Source organism: Chiloscyllium plagiosum, unplaced genomic scaffold (genome assembly GCF_037043375.1).
Source record: "Chiloscyllium plagiosum isolate Xiang-an unplaced genomic scaffold, Cpla_swu_hap1 HiC_scaffold_12, whole genome shotgun sequence".
Taxonomy (NCBI): domain Eukaryota; kingdom Metazoa; phylum Chordata; class Chondrichthyes; order Orectolobiformes; family Hemiscylliidae; genus Chiloscyllium; species Chiloscyllium plagiosum.
In genome coordinates this window covers 91,116,085-91,130,373 of record NW_028270150.1, presented here as the reverse complement: position 1 = coordinate 91,130,373, position 14,289 = coordinate 91,116,085, and the positions used below count along the sequence as shown (strand labels likewise).

At 47.3% G+C, this 14,289-nt stretch overlaps 1 long non-coding RNA gene across 1 annotated transcript in view; it reads right to left on the bottom strand.

The window, feature by feature from the left end:
* Positions 1–1,993, bottom strand: part of LOC148148568 (uncharacterized) — a 122,969-nt gene extending 120,976 nt beyond the window's left edge. Inside the window, exon 1 of the long non-coding RNA XR_015758941.1 lies at positions 1,523–1,993. This is a non-coding gene — a long non-coding RNA (uncharacterized LOC148148568). The remainder of the gene's footprint in view (positions 1–1,522) is intronic.
* Positions 1,994–14,289: the final 12,296 nt, after the last annotated feature.

Genomic DNA, 14,289 nt, shown 5'->3' with positions numbered 1-14,289 from the left:
TCCATTGACTCACCACTCTCTGGCTGAAGAAGTTTCTCCTTATCTCTGTTCTCTAGGGTCTTCCCTTTATCTAAAACTGTTCCCTCAGGTCAGAGTCTCTCCTACCAATGAAAACAAATCTTCCCAACATTTACTCTGTCCAGGCCATTTTCACATCAGCACAGACTACCCATTCTCTGCTCACCTCAATTCTCATTATCAATAATTCAACTTCTATTCTGTCCTGGCCTGCTATCCACAATCTCTTCATTCACCTATCTCTTTCATATCTCTCTTTCTCTCACCTCTCCTTTCCCACCTACCACCACCCTTTGTACAGTTACCCATTGTTGTCTTCAGCCTAAATGCCACTTATTCCTAGGTGCTAGCCGTTCTGATGAAGAGTCACCAGACTGGAAACATTAACTCTGCTTTCTCCCCATGGATGCTGTCAGACCTGCTGAGTTTCACCAGCAATTCTTTGTTTTGCTTCAGATCTCCAACATCCACATTTCTTTAGTTTATTATATTTTGTAATATGCACTATTTTGCTTCTTATTTTATATTTTGTTATACACCATATACTTTATTTTTCTGTCAGAAACAAAGTTGTTAATAGAGTCAGACTGTGTTTCATTGACAGAAATTGATTTATATGTTACCAGGAGTGAACTATATTGTGGTATCAAACAGTAACATATTATTTTTTATGAACAAACTAATTGCATTGTATTAAAATAAATGAATATAGTTTAAACTCAAAAAATCTGCTTGTTTCAAATGGTAAACTGCATTTTATGCCAAGATTACAATCTTTTATTAACAGGTGTAGATGGTATTTTCCCCCAAAATTGACTATATCTAATTGTCAGGAATTGACAGTCTCTTGTTAAAAAGGAGAGAGTATTAAAATATTAAAATAAATTGACTGTATTTAAAACTCAGGAATTGATATTATTTTGTTCATATATTAACTAATTCACTTGCTGTTTGTGGGATCATTCTGTGCAGAAGTTAAGAGTCAATGGCTAACGGTTGATGTATCCATGGGTACAGTTTATCTTGGGTGGTGGCGGGAACAGGAAACAGTATTTTACAATCAGCGTACAACACTTCCTTCCTGGTGAGGACAGAGTGAGGGGTTGAGTCCAGATACAGTGGATGCCAAAGACACCAGCAATGGCATTGAAAATATTGAACTGACTGAGGGGCTATGACAGGCACCTCTCCCTCCCACTGTGTGTCCCAGGGCTCTTGCAGAACAGGCAAAAGCATGTCCCTTTAAGCCTTTGCAGGCAGTAGCAGTGGTGAGACATACCCGGAATCCGTGTGATTTAGTCCATTCACAAATATTCCAGGATGCATCATTTTTATTAACAAAAGCAAGTGCAAACAGTCCGCGATACGAGATCTCATTGGGAGTCTGAGAGTGACTGCCTTTGACATCAAGGCTGCATTTGACTGAGTGGGGCAACAAGGAGCCCTAGCAAAACTGGAATCAATGTGTATCAGGTGGAAAACTCTCCACTAGTTGGAATCATACCTGGCACATAGGAAGATGGTTGTAATTGTTGGAAGTCAGTGATCTCAGCTCCAGGACACCTCTACAGGAGTTCCTCAGGGTAGTGTCCTAGGCCCAACCATCTTCAACTGCATCATCAATGACCTTCCCTCCAACATAAGGTCAAAAGTGGGGATGTTCGCTGATAATTGCACAGTGTGCAGCACCATCCGTGACTCCTCAGATACTGAAGCAGTCCATGTTCAAATGCAAAAACGATGTGGACAATATCCAGGCTTGGGCGGACAAGTGGCAAGTAACATTCACACCACACAAATGCCAGGCTGTGACCATCACCAATAAGAGACAATCTAACCATCACCCCTTGACATTTAATGGCATTGCCATTACTGAATCCCTCACTCTAACAGCCTGGGGGTTACTATTGATCAGAAACTCAACTGGACTTGCCAAATAAACACAATGGTTACGAGAGCTAGTCAGAGGCTAGAATACTGCCATGAGTAACTCACCTCCTGACTCCCCAAAACCTGTCCACCATCTCCAAGGTATAAGTCAGGAGTGTGAGGGAATACTCCCCACTTGCCTGGATGGGTGCAGCTCCAGCAATACTCAAGAAGCTTGATATTATTGAGGACAACACATCCACAAACATTCCTCTTTGACATTTAGCAGCGTGCACCATCTACAAGGTACGCTGTTGAAGTTCACCAAGGCTCCTTAGACAGCACCTTGCAAACCCATGGCCACTTCCATCTAGAAGGACAAGGGCAGCAGGTACATAGAAATGCCACCACCAAGTTTCCCTCTAAGACACTCACCATCCTGACTTGGAAATATATCCCTCACTGTCAGAGTCAAATTCCTGAAGCTGCCTTATTAACTGCACTCACACAGCATACCAAATAGACTGACTGCAGGGGCTCAAAAGAGAGCTCACCACTACCTTCTACTAGGGATGGTCCAAAAAATACTCACCCATCCACTGACAGCCATATCAAACTAATGAATTATAAGAAGTCTATCTTTGGATTTGGACCTCTGCCTGTGGAACTGGACCATTGCTTAAGGAATCAGGTTCCATCTGAAAACCCCGGTTCTGAGTCCCTGTCTATGAGAGAGGCCATTGTGTAAGGAACTGGAGCCTATCTATGGAAGGGGGGGGATTATTTATGGAACTAGTGTGAATCATAGAATCCCTACAGTGTCAAAACAGGCCATGCAACCCATTGAGTCCATACCAACCCTCCAAAAGAGCAGCCCTGCACTGTCCATGGCCAATCCACCTAACCTACACATCCCTGGACACTACAGGCAATTTAGTACAGCCAATCCACCTAACCTACACATCCCTGGACACTACAGGCAATTTAGTACAGCCAATCCACCTAACCTACACATCCCTGGACACTATAGGCAATTTATTACAGCCAATCCACCTAACCTACACATCCCTGGACACTACAGGCAATTTAGTACAGCCAATCCACCTAACCTACACATCCCTGGACACTACAGGCAATTTAGTACAGCCAATCCACCTAACCTACACATCCCTGGACACTACAGGCAATTTAGTACAGCCAATCCACCTAACCTACAAATCCCTGGACACTACAGGCAATTTAGTACAGCCAATCCACCTAACCTACACATCCCTGGACACTACAGGCAATTTAGTACAGCCAATCCACCTAACCTACACATCCCTGGACACTACAGGCAATTTAGTACAGCCAATCCACCTAACCTACACATCCCTGGACACTACAGGCAATTTAGTACAGCCAATCCACCTAACCTACACATCCCTGGACACTATAGGCAATTTAGTACAGCCAATCCACCTAACCTACACATCCCTGGACACTATAGGCAATTTAGTACAGCCAATCCACCTAACCTACACATCCCTGGACACTACAGGCAATTTAGTACAGCCAATCCACCTAACCTACATCCATGGACACTACAGGCAATTTAGTACAGCCAATCCACCTAACCTACATCCATGGACACTACAGGCAATTTAGTACAGCCAATCCACCTAACCTACACATCCCTGGACACTACAGGCAATTTAGCCCAGCCAATCCACCTAACCTACACATCCATGGACACTACAGGCAATTTAGTACAGCCAATCCACCTAACCTACACATCCCTGGACACTATAGGCAATTTAACACAGCTAATCCACCTAACCTACACATCCCTGGAAACCGGAACAAACCCGTGCAGACACAGGGAGAACGTGCAAATTCCACAAAGACAGTTGCCCGAGGCTGGAATTGAACCCAAGTCCCTGGCATTGTGAGGCAGTAGTGCTAACCGTTGAGCCACTGTACTGCCTTTGGAGTTGGTAGCTTGAAAGCGTTGGCTCTAGGATTAGATCCCTAACTTGGAAGTGTGCCTGTTAGACGGAATTTCTGTTTCTTGCTCAACCCAATATCCAGATAACCAGGAGAAACATTCTTGCAAAGTTGCATATCCTGGAAGTTGTATTATCCTTGACTAACCCACGTAATGGAAGGGGGAGTTTCCTAACGGCTTCTGTGTGCCATCTGAAGATTGTTTACACACGACCAGGGCTGCAGCTGGAACAAAGAACGGCTTGTGGAAGGGAGTGACTCACCAAGTCAGCAGATCAGGCGGGGCTAGGGCAGCACATCTAATGACCGTGTGGAATAAGAAAGGCACCGACCCGAAACAAAATCTGACAGTCAAGCATCTTCTTGCATTTTTCTTTTATCCGGGGCGTTAACTGTGCATTCGTTTGTGCCCCTTTCAATAAAGAGATTGCAGTTGCTGTGGTAGAATTGGGGAAGCGAGTGTTTATAAAGTGTAACGCTGCAAATACATGTTTCTGGAAGTTATGTAAAGATTGGTTCCAGTGCCATCATTCACCAACTGGCTGTCTGGAATAGTAATAATGAAGTTGTAGTGAACGAAAATAAAACAACACTTGGCTAAGAGGTGTGGGGGAATTCTCCTTTCTAACTACTATTAGGCTCTGCATATTACTTTAACTGTATATTATTTCATACACTTTCAGCCACAGTGACAAGTCAGTCATAGAATCCCTGCAGAGTCGAACCATGCCATTCAACTCACAGAGTAAACACTCACCCTCTGAAGAGCAGCCCAACCAGACCTACACCCTACCCCTGTAACCCTGCATTTCCCACGGCTAAGCCACCTAGCCTGCACATCCCTGGACACTCTGGGCAATTTAGCATGACCAGTCCAGCTAACCCGCGCAGTTTTGGACTGTGAGAGGAAACCGGAGCACCCAGAGGAAGACGGGGGGAGAACATGCAAACTCCTCACAGACAGTTGCCCAAGGCTGGAATTGAACCTGGGTCCCTGGCGCTGTGAGGCAGCAGCGCTAACCCTCACTGAGCCATTGTGCCACCTAAATTAGTGCTGGTAGCTCTGTAGATCAAACAGAGCTGGCACAAGGGAGTGTCAAAAACAGACCAATTAATCCTTGTAACTAAATATTTTCAATCTGGACAACGCCTCTGTAAATTCCCTGTGCAACGGCTGAAATGGTTTGGAGGCACCTCCTGGACTGAACTTACTTTCCCTGCTTTGAGGCATGCATCATAAGTAACTTATTAATCATGTCGCAATTTCAGGCCACCTAATGGAAGGCCTGATAAAGACACATGCCATTTCCCAGTGAAAGTTGTCATTGTCTGTAAGAGGTAATTTCGGTTTAAACTTTAAGATGTGCCTGGACCACAGACTGATCTATAATAAAAGACAAAACCTTTGTTTCTTTTCTAACAACCATTTTATATACTCAAAAGTAGAGTAGTTTAAATTGTGCAGAATGCTGACAATTTGTGAGCTATAGTAAAAGCAAGCAGGCTCTTGATTAATGAAGCCATTCACACAGCAGAGAAGGATGAGTCCTTCGCTGATAAGACTCCAGGATGGGAGTACGACTTGAGACATCTGTTTCAAGATTAAAGCTTTTGACTGATAAGACTACAGGGTGAGAAAAACAACAAACTTTGGAGACTCTGGAGCCTTTTGTTGCAGACTTTGTGATAAAAATAATGATGTTTTTAAGAATGTGAACCTCATGGCTTGTTGGAGCCAAGGAGAGGAGGGACTTGTCCTATAAATAATGGAGACTTTGTAAGCCTCAGCGCGCCTTTTCTTTAAGGGTGCCCGACTCTGCAGACTTGACTTGTTAATAAAACTTTGTTTTCCTGAATTTGTCTAGAGCGATTATTGAGAAGCGATTTTCGTTTCTAACAACTTGGGGGCTCGTCATCCGGGATCAACACTCCGGCCGCAAGGGGAGTTGAGGAAGGATATCGGAGAAGGTGCACCCTGCTGAGTTCAGCAGTCCCTGATTCCTTGCTTGTCGCCCCGCGCGGCTTGAGCGAGTGATATCCGGGAGGCTCAGGAAAACAAAGGAGGGGTGTACCCGAGGCAGTGGGGACGGTTAACGATCGAGTAATTTCGGTGCACCGAACCCAGGTAAGACAAAACTTGCGGGGACCGTGTTTCCGGAGGACTGGGTACCTACGGGGTGCCTGTGGATTTTTTTTTCTACAGAGACGTGGGACTCAGGAATCTGGAGGCCGGGGCTCGCCTGTGAGGGATTTTGCAGAGACCGTGTTTGAGGAGGAACGTGTACCTACGGGGTGCCTGTGATTTGTGTCACAGAGACGTAGGACACAGGAATCCAAAGACCGGGGGTGCCTGCAAAGGAACCTGGGCGATCACGGGACTGAAGGTCCGGGAATTGGCTACATTGTGATAGATTATCACGGGAAAAATACGAAGTCCTCGGAAATGGGAAATAAGGGATCTAAGGTGATTAAGGGAAAGGTAGGCTTAAACAGGGACAATGACACATACCCCGGGGTACCTGACGATAGTCCGTTAGGGAGAATGCTAAATAATTGGGATCAGGCTGGAAGAAAGGGAAAATCTAAAAGGAAGATGGTAAAATACTGTCAAAAGTGGTCCCAGAAACCTATTCAGGGCGACTCAGTGTGGTGGCCTAGATTCGGTACTGACGAAGACTGGGTCCGGCAAGCCCTCATTTTATATGTCAATTCAAAACCTGATGTTAATCTGGAAGAAAGTGATTATGCCCTTTGTTGGCTGCCGGTTACGATATCTTGTCAAATGCAGGTAACTAATAAAGACTCGAAAGGGCAGAAAGAATGGGACCCTTTAGATCACTTACCGCCGCCCTACGTGACCCCGTCTGCCCCACAGAATGTTCCTTCGGGTGACGACGATTCAGGGGAAGGGGAAGAAGATGGGGAGGAATCACAAACTACCTCAGGGGTACAGACCAGATCTCAAGCTGAAAAGGGTCACAGACAAAACCCTGTCTCGATTGCAAGAATGAATCCACTCCGGGAAGTGCCCATGGGGGGCGAGGAAGGAAGGACGGGATATGTGAACGTTCCCTTGACGAGTACTGAAGTACGGAATTTCAGGAGGGAGATGAAGGGTCTACTAGAGGACCCCATGGGACTTGCTGAACAATTGGATCAGTTCCTGGGTCCGAATACTTACACGTGGGAAGAGATGTGTTCCATCATGAAAACATTGTTCTCTAGCCAGGAGCGTCAGATGATACGACAAGCTGCGCTCTTGGTCTGGGAGAGAGAGGGGGGAGAAGGAGGGGAGCAGAAGTTTCCCCTCACCGACCCCGAGTGGGATAAGAACACGGAGGGAGGACGGCGCAACATGAGAGACATGCGGGAATATTGGATAAAAGGAATAAGACACGCAGCCCCAAAGGGGCACAATTTTACCAAGGCCTTTGGTAATCATCAAAACCCGGAGGAAACCCCTACGGACTTCCTAGACAGGATTAGGAAGAATGTGCAGCAGTTTGCTGGGGTGGACCCTGAGACGGACGTGGGGCAACAACTCATACGGGTAGAGTTTGTATCAAAGGCCTGGCCGGACATACGAAAGAAGTTAGAGAAAATGGATGATTGGGATAGTAAATCTTTAAGTGAATTACTACGAGAGGCGCAAAAGGTGTTTGTGAGAAGGGACGATGAGAAGCAAAGGAAGGCGACAAAGATAATGACGCAAACGGTGCAACAAATGACAGCTGGAAGAAAGGAAAAGGGAGAGCCGTGGCAGAAACAGGAAAGGGGAGAGTCGTGGCAAGAGCAGAGGAAAAGAGAGCCATGGCCGGAACAAAGGAAGAGTGGAGGAACGCGAGACCGCGACAGGGAAACGAAGAGGACACTCAGATGTTACTATTGTAATGAAGAGGGACATTTTAAACGGGAGTGCTCCCGCTACAAGCGGGAGGTGAGGTCGTACGCCCTGATGGAGGAAGATTAGGGAGGTCGGGGGTTCCTACCCTTGGGGCAAAAGGACTATCGACAGGAACCCCTGGTAAACTTGAAAGTAGGGCCCCAAGGATCGGAGATCACATTTATGGTGGACTCGGGAGCCGAAAGATCAAGTATAATCCAAATACCCCCCGGCACCCGAGCAGGAGGAAAAGTTATGGGGGTATCTGGAATTGGAGGACAGAAATTACAAGTCCCAGTGGTAGAGGACGTGGAAATTGGATATGAAAACAGAACTACTAAACGAGACCTCCTTCTACTGCCATCGGCGGGATTTAATTTGTTAGGAAGAGACTTGCAGGTCAAACTAGGGATCGGAACGGTACCAAGTAACGGGGAAATGGTGGTAAGGTTGTTCGCCCTCACCGAAGATGATGATCAACAAATAGACCCGGAAGTTTGGTACCGAGAGGGGAATAGAGGGGGTCTAAACATCAAACCTCTCCAAATCACCATGTTACCAGGAAGAGGCCCGGTAAGAAGGAAACAATACCCGATTGCTATGGAAGGACGGGAGGGGTTACAACCTGTGATAGAAAGATTAATCACAGATGGACTACTGGAGGAATGCATGTCCCCTTTCAATACTCCAATACTCCCTGTGAGGAAGCCGGACGGGACATATAGGCTGGTGCAAGACCTGCGGGGGTTGAATGAAGTAGTCCAGGCTAGATACCCGGTGGTACCTAATCCCTACACGTTAATGAGTAAAATTCCCCCCGAACATGAATGGTTCAGCGTAATAGATCTGAAGGATGCTTTTTGGAGTTGCCCCCTTGACGAAGAAAGTCGGAACCTTTTTGCCTTTGAATGGGAGAATCCCTTCACAGGACGAAAGCGACAGTTAAGATGGACGGTCTTGCCGCAGGGATTCACGGAGTCACCCAATTTGTTTGGACAAATACTGGAGCAGATCTTAGAAGGATTTCAGTGTAACGCGGAGAATCAATTGCTCCAATATGTCGATGATCTCTTACTCTCAGGACCAAGAGACGAGGAGGTACGAGCAGACACCGTTGCCCTGTTGAACGTCCTGGGGAAACAGGGTCTACGCGTCTCCAGGACAAAACTCCAGTTTGTGGAGCGAGAAGTAAGATATCTGGGCCATCAAGTCAGTAAGGGGCACCGCCGTATCACGCCAGAACGAATATCAGGAATTACGGGTATGCCAATACCCAGGACGAAGAAGGAAGTCAGGCAATTCCTGGGACTAGTAGGGTATTGCCGGATATGGATTGAAAGTTACACCACTTTAGTAAAATTTTTGTACGACAAACTGGGACAAGAAGGACAAAAGGTGGACTGGTCAGATGAGGAGGAGCAGCGATTTAATATTATTAAAAATAAACTGATTCGAGCTCCGGTATTGGCTTTACCCACCCTGAAGGAACCGTTCCAGTTATATGTTAATAGCGCCGGCGGAATTGCCCAGGGTGTGCTCACTCAGCTGCGGGCAGGGAAACGTCAGCCGGTTGCATTTTTGTCAAAAATGTTAGACCCTGTGTCACGTGGATGGCCGACCTGTATACAGGCAGTGGCAGCTACGGCAATGTTAGTAGAAGAGGCCCGAAAACTTACCTTTGGAGGAAGGATCACAGTATACTCCCCACATTCGGTTAGTGCCATACTGGCTCAGAAGGCTCACCGCTGGTTTACAGACTCTCGCATCCTAAAGTATGAGACGATTTTGATGACCGGGAACGATCTCAATTTTGCAAAAGATCTCAGTTGCAACCCAGCCCAGTTTCTGTACGGACGTCCTGCAGACGGGGAACAGGAGCATGATTGTGTGGAATTTGTGGACTTGCAGACCAAAAGCCGAGAGGACCTGCAAGAAGCCCCGCTGGGTGAGGGACAGGAACTGTATATCGACGGGTCCTCCCGGTGCATCAGTGGAGTACGATACAGTGGCTATGCTGTTATAGATGGTGCAACGAAACGGACGATTGAGTCTGGACGACTGCCCGGGAAGTGGTCAGCCCAATCCTGTGAGTTGTACGCCCTCCAGAGGGCCCTGAAGCTGTTGGAAGGGAAAGTGGGGACCATATATACTGACTCAAAGTATGCATACGGAGTCGTTCATACTTTCGGGAAAATCTGGAAAGAGCGAGGATTGATAACTTCCCGGGGAAAGGAATTAGCTCACGAACAAATGATCAGCCTAACGTTGGAAGCCCTGGCGTTACCTGCGGAACTTGCAGTAGTCCATGTACCCGGTCACCAGAAGGGGTCGACACCGGAAGCGGTGGGAAACCGGCTGGCAGACGAGGAAGCCAAGCGGGCAGCGGTCGAAAAATCCGTCCAATTGTTAACGTTAATACCGTTGAGGGAGGGCCTCGCTAAACAACCCGTCTTCACCCAGGGGGAGATTGATAAAATGGATCAATTGGGTGCCCGGCTAGATACTAACGGGAAGTGGACGGTTCCTGATGGGAGACAAGTACTGAACAAACAGATCACCCGGGGTATTCTGCACCGATTACACCATCAGACCCACTGGGGGGTGCAAGCCATGTGTGACACAATCCTGAGAGATTATGTATGCAGGGGGATATACACATTAGCCCAACAAGAGGTAGTCGGATGCCCCACTTGCCGGCGTATTAATCAGAAAACCATGCGTTCTATGCCAGCTGGTGGTCAGCCCCTAGCGATTAGGCCATTTCAGAGGATCCAAGTTGACTTTACAGAATTACCCCCAGTACAGAGATGGAAATATCTGCTAGTAATAGTAGACCATTTCACTCACTGGGTAGAGGCTTTCCCAACTGCCAAAGACGATGCACCAACCGTGGCCCGACTGTTGTTAGAGAACATAATCCCGAGATATGGCATAATGGAATCTATTGACTCCGATTGCGGGACGCATTTTATTTCTAAGCTACACCATTTGATCTGTAATGCCCTGGGCATCCAATGGAAATTCCACACACCCTGGCATCCTCAGAGTTCGGGTCGAGTTGAGAGAATGAATGGCACGCTCAAGACCCAATTGACTAAGCTGATGTTAGAAACTAAGTTACCCTGGCCAAAGTGCCTGCCCATTGCCCTAATGAGGATACGTACGGCACCTCGCCGAGATGTCGGGGTTTCCCCCTATGAAATGCTCTTCGGATTACCGTATTGGAGTAAGGTTGATGGATGTCCCACTCTACAAGGGGGGGATGTATTTATCCGAACCTATTTACTGGCCTTATCCCGTTCTTTTGCAGAACTCCGAAGGAAAGGTCTCCTGGCTCAGACTCCGCCGCTCGACTTCCTCCTGCATAAGGTGGAGCCCGGAGATTGGATACTTGTTAAGACCTGGAAGGCCGAAAAGCTCCAGCCGCGGTGGGAAGGACCGTTCCTGGTTCTGTTAACAACTGAGGCAGCTGTTCGAACGAAAGAAAAAGGGTGGGTCCACGCATCAAGGATAAAGGGGCCCGTTCCGCCTGAAGAAGAAAGCACCTGGACATGCGAACAGGGGGACAAGCCGTTGTCGGTAAAACTGAAAAGACAGCAATAATGAACTCTACTTGGACTGTATTGGTGGGGATATTGATCAGTTTACTCCTGTATGTGGGGGAGGGTGAGGGGAGATGTGACAAATGTTGAACTACAGTAAGACTTGGGATTCGAATCTATTCGGGATCATTTGTGTCCCATTCCTATGTGGACGATAGGTGTTACGATGTGAGTGCACGCCATGAATGTTGGGAGGATGGGAGACCCTATTATCAGGTATATAATAAAGGATACGGTGGCAAAATCCATGGATGCCCTATAAATGACCGCTGGGTGTGTATTAGCAAAACTGGGAGGCGGGACCTATCCTCCGTGTTGCTCAGGGAGCAGGTTGACAGAGTCAAGGAGACCAAGATACAGATCCCTGATCGGGGGTTGGGGAAAGAGCAAGACCGACAGGGAACGGTCGTACTCCCTAAAGTGCCATCTGTATACGAAGAGGTAGAAGGACAGATTAAACTCCCTGATGTTACACAAAACCTGTTTATTGATCTCACCTCTAGAATAGCCACTGTTTTAAATGTTAGCAATTGCTGGGTCTGTGGGGGGCCGCATATGTCGGAACAATGGCCGTGGACTGGTCAAAGCTTAGACATAGGGGAATTGCTGCAAACCACTTGGACTCGTGACAACGACAGAAAAAGCCAGGGGTGGAGACTGACAAACAGCCTGAGGGCCAGTTCTGTATTGAAGGCAAGGGGACCATGAGGGTAGGGATTAGCCCCTGTCAGAATATATTGGATGCAACCACGCGAGTATGGTGGCCTGAGAATATTGCTTGGTACATTGCAAACCGAGATCATCAAAATTGCATTCGGTTACGTTCTGATTCCTCCTCTTACGAGCTCAGTGCTGACCCTTCCGATGGCATGAAAAGAGTGTGGAGCGGTGGTTGTCAGGGGAATCAATGCTGGAATAATCCTGTCCAGACTCTGCCACGGGGTCAACAATCCGAATACTGGAATTGCAGTGGTCCTGGTCCTTATGAGGGCGTCCCTGGGGTAAAGGAGTTGTGGGATGACGTTGTGAGGCAGGGAGGGCCTGCTCCAGATGGCCTATTTTGGATATGCGGTAATCAGGCATACTCCAAACTGCCCATGGGATGGGCTGGGGTATGCTTCCTGGGTCTAATACGACCTGCGTTCTTCCTATTACCCCGGGAGGAAGGCGATGATTTGGGAGTTAAACTCTTTGACTCCCTGCGTAGGTCGCCAAGGGATATCCAAGTCGGTGATTGGGGGGATGAGTGGCCACCGGCCCGGATTATTGAATACTATGGGCCGGCTACTTGGGCACAGGACGGATCATGGGGATATCGTACTCCTATCTATATGCTAAATCGAATTATCAGGCTCCAAGCAGTCGTAGAGGTCATTACTAACCGGACTGCCCTGGCCCTAGAGCTGTTGGCTCAGCAGCAGGATCAGATGAGGGCTGCTATATATCAAAACCGACTTGCCTTGGATTATCTGTTGGCCTCGGAGGGGGGTGTGTGCGGGAAATTTAACCTGACAAACTGCTGTCTAGAAATTGACGATAATGGTAAAGCGGTTTTGAAAATTTCCGATGAAATTCGGAGATTGGCCCATGTGCCAGTACAATCTTGGCGTCCTCTTAGTGGCATCGGATGGTGGGATGGTCTCCTAGGTGGTAGCTGGTGGCGCACGGCGTTGCTGGTGGTTGGGGGCGGCATGATTCTTCTTCTCGTATTACCCTGCCTAACTCCCTGTATTCAGTTTTTAATTCAGAAAAATATTTCCCGACTCCAGGCAGTGGTGGTTCCACAACATGGGACACGGGAACTTAAAGTGATGTTGCTGCGAAAGACCAAGGATTTCCCGGGCCCTTGAGGGAAGGGGGGGGGGCTTATCTTGGTCAGGCACATCTTAAAGAAAGAAAAGGGTGGAATTGTAAGAGGTAATTTCGGTTTAAACTTTAAGATGTGCCTGGACCACAGACTGATCTATAATAAAAGACAAAACCTTTGTTTCTTTTCTAACAACCATTTTATATACTCAAAAGTAGAGTAGTTTAAATTGTGCAGAATGCTGACAATTTGTGAGCTATAGTAAAAGCAAGCAGGCTCTTGATTAATGAAGCCATTCACACAGCAGAGAAGGATGAGTCCTTCGCTGATAAGACTCCAGGATGGGAGTACGACTTGAGACATCTGTTTCAAGATTAAAGCTTTTGACTGATAAGACTACAGGGTGAGAAAAACAACAAACTTTGGAGACTCTGGAGCCTTTTGTTGCAGACTTTGTGATAAAAATAATGATGTTTTTAAGAATGTGAACCTCATGGCTTGTTGGAGCCAAGGAGAGGAGGGACTTGTCCTATAAATAATGGAGACTTTGTAAGCCTCAGCGCGCCTTTTCTTTAAGGGTGCCCGACTCTGCAGACTTGACTTGTTAATAAAACTTTGTTTTCCTGAATTTGTCTAGAGCGATTATTGAGAAGCGATTTTCGTTTCTAACATTGTCCCATTGAGATGCTCTCTCATTAGAGAGAAAGACTCCCTGTGACCGTGTAGGTTCCCTCCGGGTGCTCCAGTTTCCTCCCGCAGTGCAAAGATGTGCAGGTTAGGGTGAATTGGCCATGCTAAGTTGCCCCCATTGTGTTCAGGGATGTGTAGGTTAGGTGCATTGTAAAGTAATATGGGAATGGGTCTGGGTGGGTTACTCTTTGGAAGGTCACTGTGGACTTGTTGGGCCGAATGGCCTGTTTCCACACTGTAGGGATTTTATGAATATTTTACGGTGGTGAATTTAGCCTGAGGGTCACTCCACCTCCGGTGAGGGGTGATACGAGGAAAGCAGGATGTTCGTGGGGATCCCAGCCCATGTGGGAATTGAATCCCGGGCTTTTGATGTCTCTCTGCATCGCAAACCGGCTGTCCAGCCAACTGAACTAACCGACCCTCAATCCAGA